The sequence below is a fragment of the Bicyclus anynana genome, chromosome 24 (assembly GCF_947172395.1).
Source record: "Bicyclus anynana chromosome 24, ilBicAnyn1.1, whole genome shotgun sequence".
Classification (NCBI taxonomy): domain Eukaryota; kingdom Metazoa; phylum Arthropoda; class Insecta; order Lepidoptera; family Nymphalidae; genus Bicyclus; species Bicyclus anynana.
In genome coordinates, this window is record NC_069106.1 from 5578267 (window position 1) to 5603817 (window position 25551).

General features: G+C 37.0%; 2 protein-coding genes across 7 annotated transcripts in view; one reads left to right on the plus strand and one right to left on the minus strand.

Moving 5' to 3' along the window:
* LOC128199462 (uncharacterized) overlaps positions 1-25551 on the minus strand; it is a 480879-nt gene that overhangs the window by 317305 nt on the left and 138023 nt on the right. The gene's annotated exons all lie outside the window — the stretch shown is intronic.
* LOC112051313 (C-terminal-binding protein) overlaps positions 1-25551 on the plus strand; it is a 157608-nt gene that overhangs the window by 48812 nt on the left and 83245 nt on the right. Inside the window, exons 1-2 of one of the 6 annotated variants that reach the window (XM_024089907.2) lie at positions 15316-15736; positions 17023-17169. The exons of 3 other annotated variants lie outside the window; for them this stretch is intronic. The gene's annotated coding sequence lies outside the window, so the exon portion shown is untranslated. Of the gene's footprint in view, positions 1-5886; positions 5929-15315; positions 15737-17022; positions 17170-25551 lie in introns of those variants that run through there. 2 more of the 6 variants (XM_024089909.2, XM_052889089.1) reach the window with 2 other exon arrangements.

The window sequence follows — 25551 nt, forward strand, 5'->3', positions numbered from 1 at the left end:
TGATGATATAAATGTTTGTTACTCGTTCACGCCTCAATGAACTAAATTAGCTGAAATTTGGTATTGAGATATATTATAGCATGGATTAACACACAGGCTACTTTTTATCTCGGAAAAATCCATGGTTTCCGAGGGATTTGTGAAAAACTAAATTCCAAGCGCACGAAGTCGCTGGCGTCCGCTAGTTTACTTATAATGCTTACTTTCCCAGAAAAAAGCAATATAAACCAATAATTCATTGTTCATGATTTTGTAAAGTAACGCCGGCTTCTATTCAATGATGATGCATATTTTCATAGGTATGTTACTCCTGTATGTTGATTTTACTTCCATCGTCAGAATAAAATCTATACTAATATTATAAAGCTGAAGAGTTTGTTTGTTTAAACGATCTAATTTCAGGAACTACTGGTCCGATTTGAAAGAAAGTTTATTTCAATGTTAGGTATCCCATATAACGAGGAAGGCTATATATTATCCCCGTATTCCTACGGGAAAGAGAACCACACAGGTGAAACCGGCGGCGTCAGCTAGTATTTAATAAATAGTAAAAGCTAAATTAAATAAAAATGTAAAATTAATTAGTCATATCAATAGAGGCAGGTGTTAATTATTCTTTACATAAAAATTGTTTTATAGTTTTGAAGGAACGGAAAATCCAACGAATTGGATTTTTTGAAACTACTTTGCACCCATCCGATTTCGCCATATTGTTTAATTTAATTAAACACTTTATATTATTTGTCATTTTACCTTATTTATGCTTCAACTTGACTAATATATGACGCAATCGCTATGTGAGTCACGGATATGGCACAAATTAATCTGAATAGCATGATACGTGATTATATTTACTTAGACTTGCAGAAATGTTACTCTTGATCTGCATATGTAACATGTTCGAGACACGTTTCTGTATGTAAATAACATACCTACCAGCGGCGAAGAGTTCATGCAAGCCGATTCCTGTCGGGTTACCTTTGGAAATACGTGCATATTCATTGTTGTACTGTATCTAAATATATGATAAACCAGAGTTTGTATCACGATATATGAATTTCCTTTTCTTTGGCTTACCTTCGTCTAAATTCCATCCTTCGCCACTGATACTTACATGATGATATAGAATCATCATATACTAGTACTCTTATATACCCGACTACGGGGAAGGATAATGATTTTGGCAGTTTATGTGTGTATGTATGCGTGTATGTTCCACAGTAGCGCCTAAACTACTGAACCGATTTTACTGAATGAGGTGTCAAAAGGTTCGTAATAATAATAGCCCTGGTAACATTCATACAAATTTTTGTATGACGGAATTCAACCATCAGATTATAACCTCGAAAAAAAACAGAGTTAATTATCACGTGTTTGGTATCAAATAAAAGTTCTTGGTGAGCACTTCAAAAAGACACTTCATTTGATTGACTAAACGAATTATTTTCGTTAGGTGTTCATACATAGATTGCACTAAGTCTAGACCAAAACACAAGTTTTGTTTCACGATTAGCTAGCCTTTATGACTCCACTGTTAATTGAGTGGACTGTTTATTGCTAGACATGGAAAAGTTATGCGAAATAAAAAAAATAATTACATGGACAAAGTCGCGGGCATCCGCTATTAGTTAACTCATTAGTTATGTAAACATCAGGCAAAGTATCCTATTAAAATGACTTATAATGTAAATGGTTTTGTGTATTTCAAAAGCGTACAGTAAGCCCCGACGCAGGGTCAAATGTCACAATAAATAAACATGCAATTTGCACACCCGTCAGCGTAAATTTATGGATTGACTGTTACTATCGGCCGCGTTTATTTATGTGACGGCGGTTTTATTAAAATTAAACATTACATGCCGCGATAGCCCAGTGAATACCTCTGCGCCTTCGATTCGAATGCGGGCCGGTGCATGCACCTTTTTTTTATATATTATTCTTGACAAGTTAGCCCTTGACTACAATCTCACCTGATGGTAAGTGATGATGCAGCCTAAGATGGAAGCGGGCTAACTTGTTAGGAGGAGGATGAAAATCCACACTCCTTTCGGTTTCTACACGACATCGTACCGGAACGCTAAATCGCTTGGCGGTACGTCTTTGCCGGTAGGGTGGTAACTAGCCACGGCCGAAGCCTCCCACCAGCCAGACCTGGACCTATTAAGAAAACCTCAATCTGCCCCGCTGGGAATCGAACCCAGGACCTCCGTTTTGTAAATCCACCGCGCATACCACTGCGCCACGGAGGCCGTCAAAATTTTCAGTTGAGCATTAAGAAATTAAATATCACGTGTCTCAAACGGTGAAGGAACAACATCGTGAGGAAACCTGAGAATTTTAATAATTCTCTGCGTGTGTGAATGTGAAGTTACCATTCCGCATCGGGCCAGCGTGGTTGACTATCATTTCATCATCATTCTGAGAGGAGACGTGCTAAACAGTGAGCCGAATATGGGTTGTTAATGATGAATTAAACATACAGTTTCTGAGTTTGAGTTATAAAAACTTAAATGACAACATAGGCTGGTAAACGGGTACGGTGACAATCGCCTGTATGACGTTCGTAATAGGGATTGCAATCCAGCGGCGTTTTCAATCCAGCGGATTTTTTGCTGGATTGACCTCAATCCAGCTGGATCCAGCGCGGATCCAGCAAAACGTGGAACGAAAATAAAAAGACGACATTTTAAGACTTTTTTTATTAATTTGCACTTCTTACGATAATCTTTGAAATCTTCCACTCATTTGGTGATATCTTATATTAATTTGCTTTGGTTTTTTAATAATTTGAGATCAAAATAATCAACATAAAATTAAATAACAAACATATAACTTTATATTCATATACCTAACATTTAAGATAATGTTTCTAAGTAAGCACTATCTTATTAATTACGCTTATGTTTAATGATAGGACGGCTAATCAGTAGCAATCAGTCTCACAAATTCTTTTAAAATTAACTTTCAATAATATTTTTGTATCAAACAAAAAAAGCTTTGAAATAATCTTCTCTGCGCTCGTTAATCCTTAATAATTAAGCCGTTTAAAGTCTAACGATAAGAGACTACTTCTTTTTTTGAATTCTCTGAAAGTAAGACCTTAGAAAACAAATTTTATCTATAGTCTTATCTCCCAACCTGCTTCGCACAGAACTGCATATGTAGCCGGCTGCTGAGAATGCCCTTTCGGCACCCTACACTGGTCAGTTTTAAGGTCAAATACTCATAAACCATTGATAAATGTTCACCTCGCACTCCTTCGCTCTCATAAACGCTCATTTCTTATTTCAGGATCTTTTCGTAATCTAATTGACCACTTGGCTTTTGTTTATTAAAGTTCTCCTTCTCTCTTTTAAGTTCTATCTCAAGCTCTAGTTCTAAAGTCATTTTAACGGGTTCTGCGTCATCACCTACACAATCTTCTTCTATCTCCATGGTATCTTCTTGCACCGGCTCTACAATATATTGTTTATTTACTCGTTTTAACAATGTTTTTATCTCCTGCCGCATCGCGTTCTTTTTTGGCAATGGAAAATAGCCAGGTTTTTTTACTGCTTCTTCATACTTTGTTGGATTTTTCAAGTACACTAACGTACCAGTAACTTCGGAAAGGCGTCGTTCTGCGATTCTGTTGCGTAGTGCTTCAGTAAGCTCGGCGCTTAAGGAATTATTTAGCTTGTCTAAGACAAATTTCAGGGTTGTGTCGGCAGTTAACTCAAAACTAAACAATAGAAATTGATACGTTTGCGGATCCGCATCGCTGGAACAAGATGTATGCTGGATCCAGCATGTTTAAAAAGGCGCTGGATCCAGCTGGATTGCTGTATGCTGGATCCAGCAATTGCAATCCCTAGTTCGTAATACGTACTATTATCGTGAATCGCGGCATACTTTCAAGAGTGAAACGAACTGTCACCGTACCCATGCTATCTGCAAAACACTTTAATGATGATATCATTTTGTTTTGGAGAGTCGAACCACCATCAAATGGTATATTTTAAATATGAATTTATAAAGATAATAATAAATTAAGAGAAAAATGTGAACATTCCCAACAATATATACGTGTCGCATATATTGTCACACATCACATAACTTGACAGTATTTTACAATTATAATAATAAATATACTTTTTCTAATATACTGTCAATATGTTGTGTTGTGTGAACCACTAGACAATGATCATTTTGATGTAAAGCCTGCTATGGTGTGATGTAAAAACGCAAAAGTTTCACGCAGGTGGCTTTACACATCATGGTCTGTGAGCATGTTTAGACCTGCGTTATTTTAATAGCTGAATATTTATCAGGCCATATTCCTACCATAGGTACGTTTTACCTACACAATATCGATTTTGGTAGCTTTAGGATGTCTAGTCCCCTCGTAGCTGACGCCGTGCGGTATCACCCGCGTGGTTCCCGTTCCCGTAGGAATATAGGGATAATATTAGCCTATAATCTTCCTCGATAAATGGGCTATCTAACACTGAAATAATTTTTCAAATCGGGCCCGTACATCCTGAGAATAGCGCGTTCAATCAAACAAACAAACAAACTCTTCAGCTTTATAATATTAGTATAGATTTAGATAATAAGAGAAATCATGATTGTCGCTAGATTTTTTGCTCCTTGACAATCATAAGCTAGAGATACATTGGTAATTTGTTTCGAAAGCAAATAAAACCACAAAGGTATGGTTATATGGAATAATATGAGGAATCGTGTCCCTGGTAGTGAAGTAGTAGTGGTGTCAAGAAGCTAATCATTTCGCTTCTTTGCACTGGGTTATATAAACTCAAACCTAATATATATTTATATATATATTAGGTTTGAGAAGTTGAACCATCAACGGTGTATTTCGAAAGCAAATAAATGCACAAAGGCTTTATTAATGAAATGAGAGCTAAGTTTTCCCAGTAGTAGAGGTACCGAAAAAGGCGTCAATCGTGCAAAAAAGTTGGCCTACCGATCCAAGTTCGACTTGGATTCGTGTCTGTAGATGGTATAGATTAGATAAAGCGGCGTAGTATAAAGAATGTTCGTCTGAAGTCAGCTCACATCTCGCGCGAGCGGCGGGCGGGCGGGGGGAGGGGTGCCAAGGTCGCCGCCCTTGTCTGCGTAATCCCGCCCGACCTAGCTAGGCTGTGTCGCCGGGCCCACGTTTTATGATCTAATCGAACCATGTTACCGGCTAAATAAATCTGCCTTGTACCTTCTATCTTCGTATTGTGCAACTAGCAGACGCCCCGCAGTTTCACTTGTGTAGTTTTCGTTTCCGTTGGAATACCGAGATAAAATATAGCCTTTGACACTCAAAAATAACGTGTCGATTCTTAAAATATTTTTCAAAATCGGTTCAGTGGATCCGAAGATTAAGAACAAACTCACAAACTTTACTTCTGTATAAAATTAGTTTATATGAATAATATACATTGGGTACAATAACTGGGTTATTCGTTTATGACGATACTTAAGTCACCGTATATAAAAGCGAAAGGTCTACATCACAAAATATCGAAAACAGCTTCAAGTAAATTAATGAAATTTGGCAAAGATGTACACTAAAATTTTGCGATATATGCGAGAGATTAAGGAAGTTTTAAGGCAGACGAAGACGCAGGCGTCCACTAGTATTATATGGTTTTGTTTATGGGCGAGGTTCTTATGGGCTTTTAATATCTCAATTGAGATTAGAAACATGTCTAGCTTATCCACAAAGTTTGTAAAAATATCATCAGTATTTAAAAACGAAATAATCCGTAATATATTATGAAGTAGACAGTACAGTAGTCTATGTAGTTTATATGTAGATTGTAGTATGTATACCAGCAGTTGCTATGAAATTTCCATTTTGTGACTTTAATAAAGTATTCTTTCTATTTCCAGGTAAAGCAATTAGCGGCATAGCAACTTGACGCCCGTCGCCGGGTGAGTGAGTGAGTCACAAGCTTTCACCATAATGAATTGCGTCCGCCACAGTTTCATGGAAACACGGCTAGAACGCGAGCCTGCTATATCCACATCTACCTCATCTTATGAAGGTTTCCCAGCTCGAGTCAATTTACGATTTTTTTATTTTTTAAATTGGCTCAGGTTTGGTCTCGTGGTAGGCATCGACTGTGGCTAACCACCCTACCGTCAAACGAATTAGTATAAATGTACAATGCTGCTTAGAAACCGTGAGGTATAGGTAGAATGAACCTGTACCTCTTTCAAGTAATTCCGCTTCCACCGTAGACTGCATCGTCACTTAACATCAGATGAGATCGCAATCAAAGACTATCTTGACATTTAATAAGTAAGGATGAAGGTTTGTCTGTCCATGCTCCTCCACAGTTAACAACGGTAGACAAATATTTGGTTTGGAAGTAACATGTTTCAAAGGTCTAGAATCTTGACTGTCTAAGTACCTATAGGTAAAACGTAACTTTTTGGTGTTTTCTACGGGGTATTATCTCGAGGAGGCGTGTTTCCAGACGCTAGACCCTCAGTTTCGTGACAACCCTTCGCTAAAGATACTTGAAGTTTTCCTGAAAATATTTAACTGTGTTTTTGAATGGCTACTGGAACATATTTTCTCATATGGTCAGAAGCATGGACTGACTTTTAGCTTTAATAAAATGAAGTATGTCTTACTATCGCAGGCTCTCGGTCTAGGCGACTCTGGCTTAAACGACGTTTAAGTCTTAATTAATTTGAACGACGCGGCGACGCTGCTGTGACGCTCCTAAATGATCGATTCCTTCATTTCCTTTGTTTTGTGAAATTGGCGTAACTGTACTTTTAAATGATTTTATTTAATTGCCCTGTTTGGGTTATAAGAATATCTTGGGATGTCATATAAGAGCTACTTCTTTGACATTCGATTAGAGTTGCGTATATTCGGTGTAAAAAATAACTTCACAAGTCAGTGTAAAGAGAGACTAATTAACTTTCTCATCATTATCAACCCATATTCGGCTTTCTGCTGAGCTCGAGTCTCCTCTCAGAATGAGAGGGGTTAGGCCAATCCACCACGCTGGCCTAATGCGGATTAGCAGACTTCTCACACGCAGAGAATTAAGAAAAATCTCTGGTATGCAGGTTTTCTCACGATGTTTTTCCTTCGCCGTTTGAGACACGTGATATTTAATTCCTTAAAATGCATGCAAATCAAATTTGGAGGTGCATGCCCCGGACCGGATTCGAACCCATTTGGCGCTAGTCTCAATGCTTGCTTTAATACTTTTACTTGGGAATAAGACGCCTGTAGGTTATAGCATAATATATATTCCACAAATTAATAGTACATAAGTAATGGAGGCGGTGAAATAATAATATATAGTAGTATAATTCAGGCTGTTGTTTGGAAATCAGCCGCTTGTATGGAGGAGCTCAAATACCTGACGGTCCGATTCTCCTCTGCGCACGTTCGGTGCGCAGCCAGGCAGAATCGTGTTCTAAATTCGAAACATGCGATGAGACAGCCAGTCTTATGTAAAGTGAACTCCTTGGCTCGCCACACCCACTGGGCTATCACGGCTCATATTACCCATTTTATTTTACTGTACAGATTAATGTACGAACAGAGAGTGTAGTTACAAATTCACCTACTTCAAGTCTATCCTAAAAGCTAAAGTTAACGTAGAGGGGATTGTTCTGTGTACGGTATAGCTACGATGTATGCATGTATGAATTACACTTACATAGATGTTCGTGTACGTGTAAGTTTAGTAAAGTTTGTAGTTGCGAAGTTGTCGGGAGTTTTGCTCCAAGTAGTACAAAGTTGGGAGAGCCGATGCGCTCGTTGGGGAAGGGAACTGATCGACTGACCAAACTATAATTATGATCCACGTGTGCTTTTCTCTCAAAGCGTTCATTTTGTTTGCTACCACCACAGTTGCAATGTCACCGGAAATGCGCAAGGTATACCTTGACGGCCTCCGTGGCGGTGGATTTACAAGACGGAGGTCCTAGGGTTGATCCTCGGCTTGGCTGATTGAGGTTTTCTTAATTGATCCAGGTCTGGCTGGTGGGAGTCTTCGATCGCGGCTAGTTACCACCCTACCGGCAAAGACGTACCGCCAAGCGATTTAGTGTTCCGGTACGATGTTGTGTTGTAAGGGGTGTAGATTTACACTCTAGTCCTAACAAGTTTGCCTGCTTCCATCTTAGATTGCTTCATCACTCTCCATTAGATAGATTGTGGTCAAGGGCTAACTTATAAAAAAAAATACCTAAAACTTTAATAGTTCTAGTTTTATACTCTTAGCTCTAGAGTCTAGAGTTGATATCCCACATACATTTAATATGTACTAATTTTACTTATCTACATGAAACCGTGTGGGGGAGAGTACCCTATAAAAAAATAAAAACTGCTCTATATTTATTTAACAGTAATCATGTAAAAACTATTATGACGTATAAAAATCTTTTGGGCACCGTAATGAAACAAGTGCACAATAACATTTACTCACATTACTTACTTCTTCTCACAGCAGTTCATTAATAATAATAATAATAATAATTCGCATATCTTTCCTTTTAAAACAAAAAGAAAATCTGGCTGTACGTTGAAAAGCTCTTCATGTTTTATGTTTTAATAAAAATGCTAATTCTCGCGTAAATCTCTACTGCTTTGATTATAACGCAAGTCCTTCGAATTCACGGGCGTAAATTAGACTCGGAAACCTGTTTGAAGTCGACCCAGACGTGTCATTCTGCTTTAGATTAATTTGTGTTTCAATATAAAAACGTATCAGAATGTATTATTATTTAATTTTATTATTATAGCAGAGTTTGTAGGTATATGTTGTTTTCTGTTTCGGATATTGTTTAAAAATACTTAGATATCTTTTGTCGAAATCGACTTTTATCCTTGAAAGGATAAATGAACAACGGGAAACCTAGACATTTGAAATATCCGGAAATTACACGGTTCTATACTATAGGCCCGCCCTCGACTTCGTCCGCGTGAGATTCAGTTTGTTGCAATTCCTGGGATAGCAAGTAAGCTTATGTAACTCAGGGCATAATCAGTAGTCGTATCTCTCGTGCATAAAAGAAGCATGACATCAATAATAATTGATGTAGATATCAATACTAATTGATGTAAATATCAATAATAATTATTGATGTAAATATCAAAAATAATTGATTTAGATATCAATAATATTTAATGTAGATCATCTGATGTTATGTGATTACTGCCTCTCGTATATACTTTGTAAACACAGATTCCATATTAATGCGTCTTTTGGTATATGTTAATGTTTATCCGTTCCCTAAATATACCCATAATAAAACTGTTAGCATAGCCGATAGATCTTTGCGGAATGTTGGTTCCCCAACTTGTATGTGCGTGGAATAAATGGTATAGATGGATTACCGACCATTTGGATGGAAACTACTGCATATACGTTGATGATGAAACCTTAGACGTTGTTCACACGTACACTTCAAAGTAGGGCCACATGATTCGAAGCAGCATATCCTAACCATTAAACCAACGAGCCAGTATCATCATTATCAACCCATATTCGGCTCACTGCAGAGCTGAGTCTCTCTTAGAATGAGAGGGGCAAGGCTAATAGTCCACCACGCTGGTCCAATGCGGATTGGCAGACTTCACACACGCAGAGATAAAAGAAAATTCTCTGGTATGTCGGTTTCCTCACGATTTGCCTTAACCGTTTGAGACACGTGATATTTAATTTCTCAAAGTGCACACAACTGAAAAGTTGGAGAGAGGTCATATCCACTGGGCTATCACGGCTGTCGAGCCAGTATATAATAATACATACTAAGCAAAACGTTTCCGATGCTCACGTATTATAAATACACGTACACAAGTAGTGTTGAATCAATGACACGAACATGCAGCCGCCTCTCAATTTGCCATGCCGTTTGCGGCTTAACAATCGCTGTCTTTGTATTGTACAGGACGGCCAACGGCTGTTATTATTAATAGGTATTATTGCTAGCAGGAAAACGTGTCTCGAAATAGCGCAATTGTGCGATGGCGAGGCGGCCGGCGTCCATCATTATTCACTTTTTGCCGAAGCGTTCGCCGTATGTACTGGGGGCGCCAGATGTACGGACACTTTTTTTGGGACACGGTGTAAATGACGCGTGTTCAACGAAGTAATGGTTGCCGATTAGTATTTTATTCGTTTTAGTTTATGTATAACCTTACTAGCCGACGCCCGCGTGGAATTAAGTTTTTCACAAACCCCGCGGGAACTATGGATGTTTCCGGAATTAAAAGTAGCCTATGTGTTAATCCAGAGTAAAATCTATTTTCATTCCAAATTTCAGTCAAATTGCTCCAGTAGCCGCAACGTAAAAGAGGAAAAAACATACACACTTACAAACTTTCGTCTTTATAATATTAGTGTGATGTAATTGCAAATTTAAATTTTGTTATTAAAATATGAAGTTATATCTAAATATTGCATTGGTCTAAGTGTATAAATTGAGCATCGCGAGATTTGGAAATTCTAGAGCTGTTCGATGAAAAATTGGTTAATGGTTATTTTTTACCTTTTATGAGTTATTGAGGTGTAACTTTGTCAGTCAATACCTTTGCCAGATTGATGACTTCTGTGTCGGAAATACACCTATAAATTTATTTCATCATAATAATTTAAATTAAATTAACAGTAAAAGAAGACGGAAAAGTAGTACAGTAGCTTTGAGAAGTTGAAAAGATTATTTGAAAATGTCAGTGCAAGAACAAATAGTAAGAAAAAAAGCGTGGACCTAAATTTAATTTTGAATCATAATACATTTCTTATTGATTTCTTTTGCCTTTACGATCAAGACAGTTTGCAGGTGTCAGTAATCGTTATACCAATTAATTATAATATAATAACGCTTTTTTTATAGAAAGACTATCCCGGAAACAGCATTGAGTTGGTGACCTTGGCGTGCTCGTTCAGTTCTCGTGGTCGTTTTTGCGGCACGCTTCGCTTGATACGGCCGTTGTCATTTTCGGACGACCACTCCGGTTTCCGGGCTCGGCGGGTCGGCCGCGTCGGACGAAAAAAAAAAAAATAACAGCCGATTTCCATTTCAGACGGTTCTGCTTCATTAGCGGCCATTGTTTTGTCGATTGTCACCATTGTGTAGGTGTGTCTCGCCTCTGTATATGTATGTATGTACCTACTCACTGTTGCAGTGCATTATGTAGATTGTCTTGTCTCTGGAATATTTTTCAACTTCATTAGCGATGTCCTCACGATTAACGAAACAGCGGAAAGTGAAAAAAGAAGGAAAGAAAAAAGAAAAAAACGTTTATTTTAAAATTGTGTCACACACCACAATGCCGAAGCACCGATGCAGCGTCCGATGCCTCAACCACCTGAGCAAGGCCACACTGTCATGTTTGGCACAACCTTGAAAGTGCTTCCGGAATTCTGTGAATTTTATGTAGAACATATTTTTATTAATACACTAACTGACGCCTCGCGGTTTCACTCGCGTGCTTCCCGTTTCCGTAGGAATATGGGGATAATATATAGCCTATAGCCTTCCTCGACAAATGGGCTATCTAACACTGAAATAATTTTTGAAATCGTAGCAGTAGTTTTTGAGATTAGCGCGTTCAATCAAACAAACAAACTCTTCAGCTTTATAATATTAGTATAGATACGAGTATATAAGTAAAAAGTAAAACTTTTTAAAAAAAGCTTTTATTTAAACGATCTAAAAAGAAGAAAATATTTTTTTTTTGAACATTTTAACTATCAACTTATAAACCTCATTATGTACAACTTAAATGATAATAAAAGCTTGTCGCGAGGATTAATTATCTATCAGCATTAAATTAAAATTGGAAATATAATAAAGTTACCAAATCAATTTACATAATTAAATTGGTACTAGTTTATTTTCAAATTGCGCAGCTAGTATTAAGCCTTAATAAAATCTTTATTAAGGCTTAATACTAGCAGCTGCTACTAGAAAGAGTAACAAACATACACACACACAGACAAACATATAAACTTTGGCCTATAATATAATATATAATATTAGTGTGATTAATAGATCCTGCTAAATTTTATTTCGTCTTTTTGATTTTTATTACATTAATAGGTTCCTTTTTTGGCTCTACAACTTTACTAAACTTCAGATATTTAAAATTTATAAAACGGAAACCCCGAAGTCATGGCAAGTAGTAGTAGAAAGCAAAAGTTTGGGGATCTCTGGTTTCTATCTACAATTAAAATCAACTAGATACCGCTCCCTGCTTCGCCCGCGGGGAAAACTGTTGCGAAAATCAATCTACAGTTCGAGAAAGTTCCACTGCACAGATTTGATCAAGGTATTTAAGTTTCATGGAAGCGTATTAGACAGACTGAGTAAGTTTTGCGGAAAAATCTTTTTGCATGGAGCATTTTTGCGAGGTGCGGTTACTTACTCATCATCATCATCATCATTATCAACCCATATTCGGCTCACCGCTGAGCTCGAGTCTCATCTCAGAATGGGAGGGGTTAGGCCAATAGTCCACCGTTAGGGTTCCGTCGGTGAATCTGTTCGGCTCACTGCTGAGTTCGAGTCTCCTCTCAGAATGAGAGGGGTTAGGTTAGGCCACCTCTGCTGGCCCAATGCGGATTATCAGACTTTACATACGCAGATAATTAAGAAAATTCGAGGTATGCAGGTTTCCTCACGATGTTTTTCCTTCACCGTTTGAGACACGTGATATTTAATTTCTTAAAATGCACACAACTGAAAAGTTGGAGGTGCATGCCCAGGACCGGATTAGAACCCACACCCTCCGGAATCGGAAGCGGCTCTTACTTACTGCACAATACTAGTTACACCATAATAATTTTGACGGCCACCGTGGCGCAGTGATATGCGCGGTGGATTTACAAGACGGAGGTCCTGGGTTCGAGGTACGTTGACGAAAAATCTTAAAAGTGTGTATTAATATCGTGTAAATCACTATTTGGACCTGAGAGCAACGGTTATTTTTGAAATCACAGACAGACAATTCAATTTTATTTATATGGTTTGATGACGCAAACAGCACCGACCGACGACAGAAGAACTAATTTAGACAAGTCCACGATACTCGCTTTAATAGAACAAGTGAGACATATCCGTCTGTTTTTATTACTTTGTATTGTGGCCGACTTCACTGACTGGGCAGTGTAATTTTCTGTCCCAAGTGAAATTACTTTTTAAGTAATATTAAACATTTATAGTCAGTATTTAGATATTTATAATATCTTGAAGTTGTAAATTTTTAGATTAAAAATATTTTCGTAAGACAAAAATAAAAAATTAAGTGATACCATTGTTGGACAATTTTCAAGGGGCATTTTTGCACACAAAATACAATTAATTATAAATAATAGAATTGATACAAAGAACTGGCATGCCAAGGCGGCCTTGATTAAGTTTAATTTGTACAATTTTGCGGCGAAAATTACATTCGGTCATCAAAAGATTTTGCGTTCTTAATTCATTTCAATGTGTCAGGTATTTGCAGAACATCATCATCATCATCATCATCATCATTATCATCATCATCATCATCATCATCCATCGTTGGATCGATGGACGTCCTCAGCTGGACATAGGCCTCTTGCATAGACTTCACATCACGGTTTCGAGCCGCCAGCATTCAGCGGCACCTTGCAACCCGCTTGATGTCTTTCTATCCACCTAGTGGGGGTCGGTGCGAGAAACCTAAGCCTGGTGGTCTTTTATGGGCATTACCTTACCTTACCTTTGCAGAACATAATGCAGATAAATTTAATTCCCGTCCACTTCAGACCTTCAGTCACCTTCGCCTTAATATACACTTGTGAGGCGGAGAGCAAACGCTCTTATCACTACAATAGTGTTGCGCAATTTGATATACATACACGCGTTACATCGATGACTGGGCTCCAGAATGTTCCACTTAATGTTCGGTTAAGTAGTGACTAATAGATATTTAGTGTTTCGATACTATGTTGCCTTACTAATCCACCACTGAATGATTAAATCTTATCGTCTTCCTTTTATTATGATGGTTAAAAAGAAATTCTCGCTAACAAATCCTGTGTTTTAAGCGAAGGTGTAGTACTTTTGATGGAAGATTGTATAATGCCAAATGCAGGCAATTGTTTACTAAAGATTTATTAATCAGTGGTAAACTTGGAAGTACATTGAGTTAACGTTTCGCAAACATGTATCGATTTCTTATTAGGAGTTCCGATAAACACTGTAAGGCTGTTTCACACAGGAATTACATCAATTTAGTTATTTATAAATTCGCGGCTGGAACCCCGGCGTTGCCACTTAAGGCCATAGCGGCTAACGCAATAACGTTGCATAAAAAAGGTTCTAGTTTGCCTCTTTATTGTACCGATTTTTCAACGATGTAGAGAGACCGGGATTTTTAAATTGCATTTTCATCGTGAAAGGCCATCGCACGTGCGGCGGCGGTGCATTCACCGCGCGAGCGTATCGAATTTATCGCGAGATCGATAAGCGTCCACCCGGCTCGGCCCGGCCCTAAGCGCTGTGCTGTCCGTACCGAATTTACTGTACACGGCCATGATAATCAAGGCTAGTGATGTGATGGCCAATAATTCACAATCGATAATTATAATAACCACTTGCAGAAAGTTAGATATAGGCACGTTATTATAATTAAACAAAGAATTTGATAACTTATTGGTTACAAAATTTCGTAATAAAATGTTTTTATTTCAAAGCAATTAAACGAACATTTATTTCATAGGAATCTAAATTGTGGTTATGCTGTGCAGTTCCGGAACACGAGGTAATTGAACGGGAAAAGAATATGTCGGTTTTTCTTCTTCTAAAAATCTTTAAAGTTTGGTAGATGGAAGATTTAGTATTCTCGAAGAGCACAATGTATTATTTTTTTTTTACATCTTGTGACAAGGTAAAATATTAACATCCTAAGATCGTCAACCATCACTGAAGCACCGTGGTGGGTCTAAGCTTCTAATTCCCCTCTAAGGATAACTAAAGCCTTAAGTCTAAACCCCTTAAAAATATCTGTCTGTAAAAACAAAGGCGGTTCACTGCTAGTAGAGCTCTTCATAAATGCTAATTTGTTTAATTATTATTATAAAAAAAAATATATAAAGCTACACGTGTTATTTCAGTTGTGTCATATTAACATTAGCGCTACGCCGTTGGTCGGCACACACGTGGGCAACGCGACGCGCGTACCGGCGTACGCTTGTGTGCGTTGCGTACTGCGATTATACGGAATTCAGTGATTACGCCACCTATCTGCGTCCGAGGCGAGACCGCGTCCAACAATAATAATAATTAACCAGTTGTGGCCGACCGCCGTTCGCTGCCGCACGGCCTACAGATAAATAATACTTAACGCACCGCGCGATCGAAACGTGCCGTGTGTTGATACTCTATTTTATATCTTTTGGGTTTTTTTTTCTCTCATATCGTACAAACAAATGTATTATCAGTGACTATCATAAGTGGTGTGAATGTTATATTGAATATTGGACAAATAATAATAATAATAATATTACTTTACGCGGCACAGCGCAATCGAATTATATCGTGTGTGTACACCCAAATTGTCGACGTGACTATTATTTTCTCCCTCAATTCATAAAATCGATACGAAGTGGACATTTCTGTGTTGTCGGAATAAATATTGTCATGCGACTTATTTCGTGTGTGAAGTGCGACTGTAATAACCAAGTATTTAACTGTTTATTTTTGTTTATTAGTATATGTTTTAACGTGACCAGTAGGTATTGTTATATATACTCGTACTTCTAATAAAAAATCGACACAGTTCGCCTGAAAAGGGTTGTTTCGATTTTTTTGATGAGTTTTTGATGAGAAGTATACTTTGGAAGGCTTTTTTTACATTCCACAAAATGAATTGACATGTGCTGTGTTGGCGCATGATTTTAGTGTGTTTTTATGTAATTAATAAAACGTACTAATCAGCATTTATTTTAATAATATGTAATGCCGGCACTACATGTATCTTCAAACATTTGAACTCTTGAATTACTTTGTACACTTGTTTGTGCTCTTCACGGTCAATTATTATTCTCACGTTTCTGAAAAGCAAACGGCAGTACCCACGCGGCATACTATACAAGTCATGTACGCAGTGACCAACACACGATCAATTATAGTCGTAGGTGCTACAGAAACGTGAGAATAATTGACCGTTTGTGGCTACCATTATTGAATAACTTGCCAGTCTAGTTTGTAACCACATCTTTCTACAGTAGATACATTGCCTTTCAACGCTTTGATGACGCAAAAAAAACGACACCACACAACAATGTGTATCTATTTCTTAAATTAAACATTCCAAGTCTCAAGCAAAATTCAAAAATAATTTATCATAAATATGCTTGGTTTACAAGCTGTTTGTAGTGACTAGTGACTCTACAACCGGTTCGGGAGACCGGATCTGCTGAAATTACCCATCCCAGACATAGATTCATTCAAGTGTTTAATGTTTGAAGCTATATGTAGCCCCGGCTTTAGTATACAGATGACAATGTTATCAGATAAACCTTATAACGGGGATGATTATGATACATTCGGATAAATAAGGTCAATGTTAACTAATTTATACATAAAAAGCAAAGATTGTCTGGATATTTACAAAATAAATGAGATTATAAAATTTCAAAATCTATTAAAAATCTTTTATCGTAATTAGATGAAAATTCATACAGTTTTAGCTTCCTTACATTAAATGTGACATTTTTTAATATTTGAACTATAAACATAAACGGACAAATAACAAAGATATTAGTAATTTTGTCTGAACATTACATTACCTACGACGTCATTTTGTATGAGGCGTTTTTCAGGGATCCACGGCAGCGCCGCAAATCTGACCCTTTAAATCTCTGTAGCTCCGAAAGTAATGATCACAGATACCCTGTTCCTTTTACAAAATTGCTTTACTATTACCATACTCTTAATTTGTACACAATTTAAAAAACTGTCATCGTCCCTACTGTCATCATATTTAAAAAAAAAATCGGTCATGTCAATTCACAGCGTCGCCTTTGTCATATACACCGGAGTACAAACGTCTATGTGTATTGTTAGTTACTTGCCATTGTGATATCTAAGTGCTGTGTGCCCACCGTGCAATAGTGCCATTGTGATCGGATTGTTCACAGTTCGAACCGAAGGACTTATCAGGTACGTTTGTTTGACTTGGGTACGGTAAACAATGGTGTTTATCTAGCCACCGCCGCGCACCGGTGCGAATGTAGGGCTGCCTCAATTGAGTCTATTGCAGTTTAGTTCTGAGCCTACTTTTTTTTTTTGCATGCAGCTTCTTAGCGGAATACTACATCGCTTGGCAATACGTCTTTGCCGGTAGGTGGTAACTAGCCATGGCCAAAGCCTCCCACTAGCCTAAAACTTGGTTTATCAAAATGAGAGGACCTCGGTTTGGTTTCAGTCAAACCTATTTTATATTCATTATAGGAAATGGTTGTGTTTAGACTCGGGGTTGGGTATTTTTTTTTTGTAAAAAAAAAAACTCAAGACAGCAATACCACTAACATTATAACATAACAATAATTGATTAAATTAAAAAGAAACATACCGATCAACTTGAGAATCTCCTTCTTTTTGAAGTCTGGCTAAATATTATTAGGATAGATAGTTTGCTGTCACTTGTAAATGTTACTGAAGTTTTGTCACCCCTAACGATAATATTAATCAGGTGTATTTGCGAAGTAGGTACCTACGGTTAGTTCGCTTGAGTTTCGCTAAGCATGGACAATCGTTCAGTGACCTTGTTTCGATGCGGCCCCGGGCGGTATTTACCGTACACGTGGCTTGTATAATCGACTGGGCACTATGTATTAGCTTTCAACATCTTTGCTCCCTTGTAGGGATATCGAAACAAATTTATTTCTTTCTAGTAGGTGTCTATACAAGTTTGAGAAAGTTCAACTATGTGTTATTGCAGACTATAACACACAAGTATACCTATTTCAAGGTAAGAACTAAGAAGTGATAGCCCAGATATGACATGTTTGTCTGGAGCTTGCATTTCCAGCTTTTCAGTTATGTGCATTTTAAGAAATTAAATATCACGTGGTTCAAACGGTGAAAGAAAAACATCTTGAGGGAACATGAGAATTTTCTTGGTTCGCTTAGTGTATGAAATCTGCCAATCCGCATTGGGCCAGCATGGCGGAATATTAGCCTAACTTCTCTCATTCTGAGAGGGACTTTTACAGTCATTATTAATTTATTATCATTCGAAGCTCGCCAACATTAACTGGTGTTTCCAAGCGCCGAATATCTTTTGAACAGGCATGGAAAAATAGTCCAAAGATTACTTTATACATTCAATTTACATTTAACATTCAATGATACATACGAATAAGTAGGCCAAGAAATCTGAGGTGTAACTTTATACAAACTTAATAAAACTTTGTGAAAAGCGTGGGAAACGATAATTAGGATTACGATTTTCCAGACCAAACTTTCTGCTACGAAATTGGAGAATTGTAAAGCTTCGTGCCCACTCAATTCTCGTAACTCATCGTATTTACTCAATCGCACGTTTTCCTTCCAAGGCTTCGTCCTTCGACCTTCTGATCACGCCGTAGTAAATATATTTGCGTAGGGTGGAAACAAATAAGCGTCAGATTCTTTAATAAATTCACCGTATTCACTCGAAACGAACAATCATCCTACGTATTTACTCGTTCGAGTTCTTTGTATTCATCTTGAACATCTTCCGTTAAATTTTTGTGTTGATGTTTTGTTTGTGAATATAATGTCTTATTTTATATTTTAACGTAACTATCGAAACAGGGACTATGTTATTTTATCTAAAACTGAATAAATCACGAAGTTTTACAGATGCTTTCATAATTTAACAATACTTTGTAAATAGGGACGATGATTGTTTGGTTCAAATTCATTCATTTATCTAAAAAATTTCCAAAATTTATTAAAATAAATAAATAATAAGTACTAAAAAATCGCGTCTTGGTCCGAGAAGAGCCCACAACAAACTCACCCAGGGCTTTATGATTATCACCATTTTACAAATTTATCTAGATCTAAGTACACAATCATATAGTTCAATTCAATGTCAAGCATTTTTTCTTTCCTAAATAATCCTTAACACTATAATAAGATTTTCCTTTAAACTTGAACTTACTGAAATATAAACTTGAGACTTCCTGATCAGAAGCCACATAATCTAACCACAGCACCGACGAGGCAGACGTAATTGTAGCGGCGTATAGAAAAGTACGTATATATGCGGAAGTTGCATAACGCGAAACTGCCGACGAGTCGTGTTATTCCAAGTTGCACGCTCGTGTGAGCCGATGCTTACGACGCAGGGCCGAATGTCGCTTACCATGACTAGGAGCACCATTATACGTGGACAATGAATCGGGACAATTTATTTTTTACTTTTTAATTTCAATTAATATATTTATAGTATAGCTTGGATATGCCTTTCTGTATCCTGTGATGGCCTGTATTTTATAACAGTAGAAAAATTATGCTCATCATGGCTTAGGGAGGCAGCATAAAAGTCACGTAATAACTAATATGCGCTACGTGTCCAAATTCAAACGGTCACGTAGCATTATGCTGAGTTGGGGCCATTTTCTGGGTTATGTCCATCGCATCACAAGGCAGGGTATTGTCCTGGATGTCCTGTCCTGGTGGTATTGTGATGTGTGGCATAATTTCGAAATAAACACATTTTTCTTTAATAAATCTTAAGTCGACCAAGAAGTTTAAATCGTTTTTTTTGTTTTGGTTTATACAGAACATATCATGTCTAGCAGCAGTCAGTCTGTATGTATAAGGTAAAGGTATACATAAAAAACTTGAGGACAAAAAATTACCGTTAAGGTATAATATGACGACAAGGAGGAGCGTTTGGAACCCTCACAGCTTTAGTTGAATAACTTTTCGCCAGTGAAATTGTCTTCTATCAGAAATTAAAAGTATTAAATTTTAAATATTTTTTTATTATTTTGTTTTAGGTTTAAAGTTTTTATAATATATATGTATGTGCGAAACGCAACAGATTATGTGGTGCAGTCCTCAACGTTATCGGAACGTGTGGTATCTGCGAACGCGGCGTGTAGCAAAACGTGAGTGCTGTTACAATATCGCATATACACACTCGAACTGTACGTGTGTGTATGTATATTGTACGTACGCAAGTGGAAATGTTTCACTAATGATGTCACACTCGTGGCGTGCTGATAGCGATCGCCGCTATTTGCCGACGTGTGCACTGAACTGGTGCTTTCTTTTTTCTTTTTTTTTTTCTTTCAAATGTCGATGTTTATGTATTAACCCAGATAAGCCTGAAACTATTTTTGCGTTAGAAAGTTGCGATTTTTTTATATATTCTTAATGATTGCCTCAGTATTTCAGGAAAAATAATAAAAAAAATCTGTGTCCCCCGGGAAAGCTGGAAAATGACATCCCATATATGGGTCGGTCGGCATTACATATACTATTTACTAAGAAGTTTTTTACAATGTGTTGAGGCAAAAATAAAAGACTTTTTGTTGAATAAAAGTATTATTTATACTGAATGGTAACTAAGAAAACACTCTTTATGATGTACGCTTCACGCAAATATAATTGCAGTTTCTTTTACATGCTTTGCATTTCAGAATCTTGCTATCATAGCTTATTAGGTGACTGATGTTATCATGTCGTATATTTGCAAGATGACTTTTAGGTGCAGGACAAGGTCCACGTTTTTCACACCTTCTGTTTGTTTTCAATACCCACTGCTACCACCAAGACCAAATTTCTTGTAAACAGCTGGTAATTGTACGGACTCCTTGGTAAGGATCAAACCAAATTACCTACCTACCCTAGACGAGCAGCCCCAATCCAATATTTGTATCTCCATCTAATTTGCATACCACTGATGAACTGTTTACAACCGCCGTAGTAAGGAATCATAACCTCGTCAATACTATGCATCTCTTCAACGTATGCGTTTTCTTGAAAAACAGCGTTTAGCAAGCTAAATAAAGGCCTCATTTTAGCATATTTATCACTTTTGGTCTGAATCAATGAGTTGTCACAACGATGCAAATGGTATATGATGTATATAAATCTGTCACAAGATAGAGATTGATTCACGAGAGAAAATTCACAATTGGACGTGTTTCTCCAATACATACGACGTCTTGGCAAGCATACATGTCCACTATAAAGGAATATTCATTGAATAATTGGTCAAAATAGTTTATCAGAGAACGTAACATATTTTTGGGGCCGTCTAAGGGCTGGAAACTAAGAAAATCATTTGGTCGGTGTCGATTCCTAAATTCGTACGTTTTGTTTGATGGAGGACGATCTTTTAGTTCGGCATATGTAAATGGCCTTAGCTGCTGAAGCGGCTGTTCAATGCGAGATCTTTTTAGTACACTAGCGAAATAAATCTCATCTTCAGCCTCCGATTCAGAATCAGTCTGATTGCCATAATTAGCTTTAGCAGGTGCACGTAAAATTAAACCAGGCAGATTATGTATAACAATATTATCCTCTTCTCCTGAATCTTCATCAGTATCCGCAGTATCGAGCAGTATTATCGTTATCTGATGATTCAAATTTTATTCGTTCAGGGACCGGGTTATCATTATTCTCTAACCCGTTCAAAATTTCGTGTACCGATAAAGGTTTTGATCCAAGACGGAAAAAACAAAATATTTAGTCAAAACTTTCAATGCGTAATGGTTGTGCCGACAGACCCATACAAGGGTTCATAGAACTTGCGGCCATATAAAAGTGTCAAAAAGTTAGGTTTTTATTATTTAATTTTTAACAATAAATACTAAAATGTTACTTGGTTTCTATTTTTACTTCTATACTTTTAAAATTCAAAACAATAGTATATTATAAAGTTACCTTTTTGAGGCCATGTTTTACAATTTCCAATAAAAATATATTCAATCACGTGAAACACCAAGAAAATAATAAATTCACCGCGTTACTTGTCACTACAAATAACAGTTATCAACTAAAGCTTCTAAAAAAATGTGTAACTTGGTTTAAATAAATCAAATAATGACGGTAGATTTTTTTATTTTGACGAACCCATGTATGGGTCGGTAGGTTCATCTGGGTTAAGAGCGCGCAGCACGTCGGTACGATATGGATAAAATTCGAAGCGCAAACGAGACGCCGAATTATAACTTTCACGTGAGTGAAAAGCACGGAGCGATTGACGCGCGACGCAAATTTTATGACGTGAGCGCCAAAACCATTTTTACCTAATTGCAAATAAATTAAACAACATAACGAAAAACAAAATGGCCATGTTCAAGATATATACCTAATTTTCTATACAAAACAAAAATCTAAGAAAATAAGTTTGCTTTTCCTGAGATCGAAAGCAAAATGTGAGCAAAACATGTCGTTTTCACGCTTCCATCTTAAACTGCATCGTCAATTAGCATCGGGTGAGATCGCAGTACGAATATGTGCATAAATCTCTAATTCAAATAGTTTTAATAGAACTAAGGAAAGATACGATATGCAAAATGCTAAGAGTATATCCATATATCAAGCCAGTAAACATTCTAATCCGTTTGTAGAAGTAGTAAAAAGAAAATGAGCTTTATATTTACACTAAGGAAGACTTATATGTGCGAGACTGTAATTATTATTCGGAGTTGACCATTTCAAACATTTAGACGTTATTTGCGAAACGAATAATAGTTAAAATAAATGAGTTTTTTGCGTTTGACGATAGGTATAAATAAGACCTAATCCGGTTAAAAATGAGAAATGTTTGCAATAAAACTAAGAGAAGAAAACAGTTTTATCTCCGCGCTAAGAAAGACTTATACGTATACCGTAGTTAACCATTCTGAAAGGCAAACCGTACATTATCAAGCATCTAGTATCTAGACGTTATTTATACTGCAGAGCCGGGCATTTATTAAAACCGGTCTCGCACACACACTAAGCCGGGCAGGTTAGAAAACACGCTACAGGCATCAAAGAAAGTTGTACTTGCAGCGCACTAGTGCCGTAGGTCAATGCGTTTTACATTTACAATGGTCGCTGGTACAGACGCGGCCGGAATAGAAAGTTGCACGGGCCACGTACAGTCGGCGATACAACGCCGAAGATAGTTTTGCAATAAAGCGTTTGGAGTTTGCTATAGGGAACTTGCAGTGGGAAGTTTTGTTATAAAATTTGTGTTGCTACTAGTTTGTATAGCGGCAACCAGTTAGAGTTTACTGCTATGGATCAATTACACAATGCGTAATTTTTTACATTTACAATGGTCGCTGGTACAGACGCGGCCGGAATAGAAAGTTGCACGGGCCAGGTACAGTCGGCGATACAACGCCGAAGATAGTTTTGCAATAAAGCGTTTGGAGTTTACTATAGGGAACTTGCAGTGGGAAGTTTTGTTATAAAATTTGTGTTGCTATTAGTTTGTATAGCTGCAGCCAGTTAGAGTTTACTGCTATGGATCAATTACACAATGCGTAATTTTTTCATTTACAATGGTCACTGGTACAGTCGCGGCCGGAATAGAAAGTTGCACGGGCCACGTACAGTCGGCGATACAACGCCGAAGATAGTTTTGCAATAAAGCGTTTGGAGTTTGCTATAGGGAACTTGCAGTGGGAAGTTTTGTTATAAAATTTGTGTTGTATATAGTTTGTAATTTGTATAGCGGCAGAGTTAGTTTACTACCACGGATCAATGATTATACAACTAGCGGACGTCTGCGACTTCTTCCGCGTGGAATTTAGTTTTTCACAAACATGTATTTTGATGAAAAGTAGCCTATATGTTAATCCAGAGTAAAATCTATTTTAATTTCAAATTTCAGTCAAATCGCTTTAGTAGCCGCAGCGTAAAGTAGGAACAAACAAACATACTTACACACAACCTTTCGCTTTTTATAATATTAGTGTGATGCGTGATTTGGGTTTGGTTTGCGTGGACAGTTTCGGTTAAAAATGTTAACTGAATTAACATGGAATGTACTTTTTTAAGAGAACCGTGATAGCCCAGTTGATGTGCCCTCTGCCTCCGATTCAGGAGGGTGTTGATTCGAATCCGGTCCGGGACATGCACCTCCAACTTTTCAGCTGTGTGCTTTGTAAGAGATTAAATATCACGTGTCTACGGCGAAGGAAAAACATTGTGAGGAGGCCTGCATACCAGAGAATTTTCTGAATTATCTTCGTGTGTGAAGTCTGCCAATCCGCATTGGGCCAGCGTGGTCGATTATGGCCTAACCCCTCCATCCTGAGAGAAGACTCGAGCTCAGCAGTGAGCCGAATATGTTCATGTATGTTGATAATGAATGAATGTACTTTTTTAAACATCAAATATTGTCGTTTTTTTAACCAACTATGTTGTTAGTGTTAAGATTATTCAAAGAGTGAGGATCGAACCCAAGACATCGGTTTTAATCTACACCAGATAACTGTTGAGTTATTGATGATGCTCATTGAAATAGTTTCCACTTAGTTTTACCCGCCTAGCAACCGCAGTCGTAGAGAGCGTTTAGTATCGGGACCTTGCAATCTCCACACGCGTTGAGGTCGTTGACCCCGTGTCATTGTTGAAACCCGCCGAGTAATTGGATGGTTGTCGTGTGAGAAAGTTGACTATCTGACACGGCTATAAAATATATGATGGTTTCCAATTTAATATGATGAATGATATAGAAATGCGTTTACGTGAATTAATATATTTTTACAAAATTCTAAAAAGTTGGATTAATATTACTACGTTGAAACTTGAGCTTAGGATAATGTCGTACCTATTCCTACAGTATTTTCCGACTTGTTAGAGGGGAAAAGAAATTTTGGCCGTATTTAAAAGATATAACATATATTTAAATAAAAATAAAAATATGTGACGATTTTGGTCGGAATGTGTTACGGTGTGTAACATATTTACTAGAAAATTACAAAAATATTATTCATAATAATTCCGTAAAGAGAAATATGTTAGTATATGTACCTTTCTTAACTTTCACTGTCCCTAAATAAAGTCGTTAAAACCATTGGATTGGTATATTTTCAATTATTTTATAAGTTTATAATCACCTGTAAAGCTGATATCACTAGAATTTTGTCAAAATTAAATTGATTTGGTTTCTCATGAATATCGTAAGTATTTTAACGCAAAAACAGACTTACAAAATTACACCAGTTCTAATTTATTTCAGCTTTCGTTTTATACAGCACGCTCGTTTTTTGGGTTCCATGAAGCAATCCTAATAAGAGTTTCTATTTCATTCATATCGGCTGAGCTATATAATAGGTACTAATGGGAGAATCGATGTATTAAATACAGAAAATAGACAAAAAAAATTAAAACTATACTTAATTACAATTTTTTTTGATTGGTTTTGATTTTACGACTGAATACATAATTACATATTGCGTCAAGCTCATGTTTGCTTATAGTTCATTGTATTGTACTTTTTCAGATTCATGGCATACGAATCGTAAATGCTAATTCATTTAGTTAGTACTTGTTTTTCAATAGAAAGAAAGAAAAAAACATTTTTTTTTAATTTTG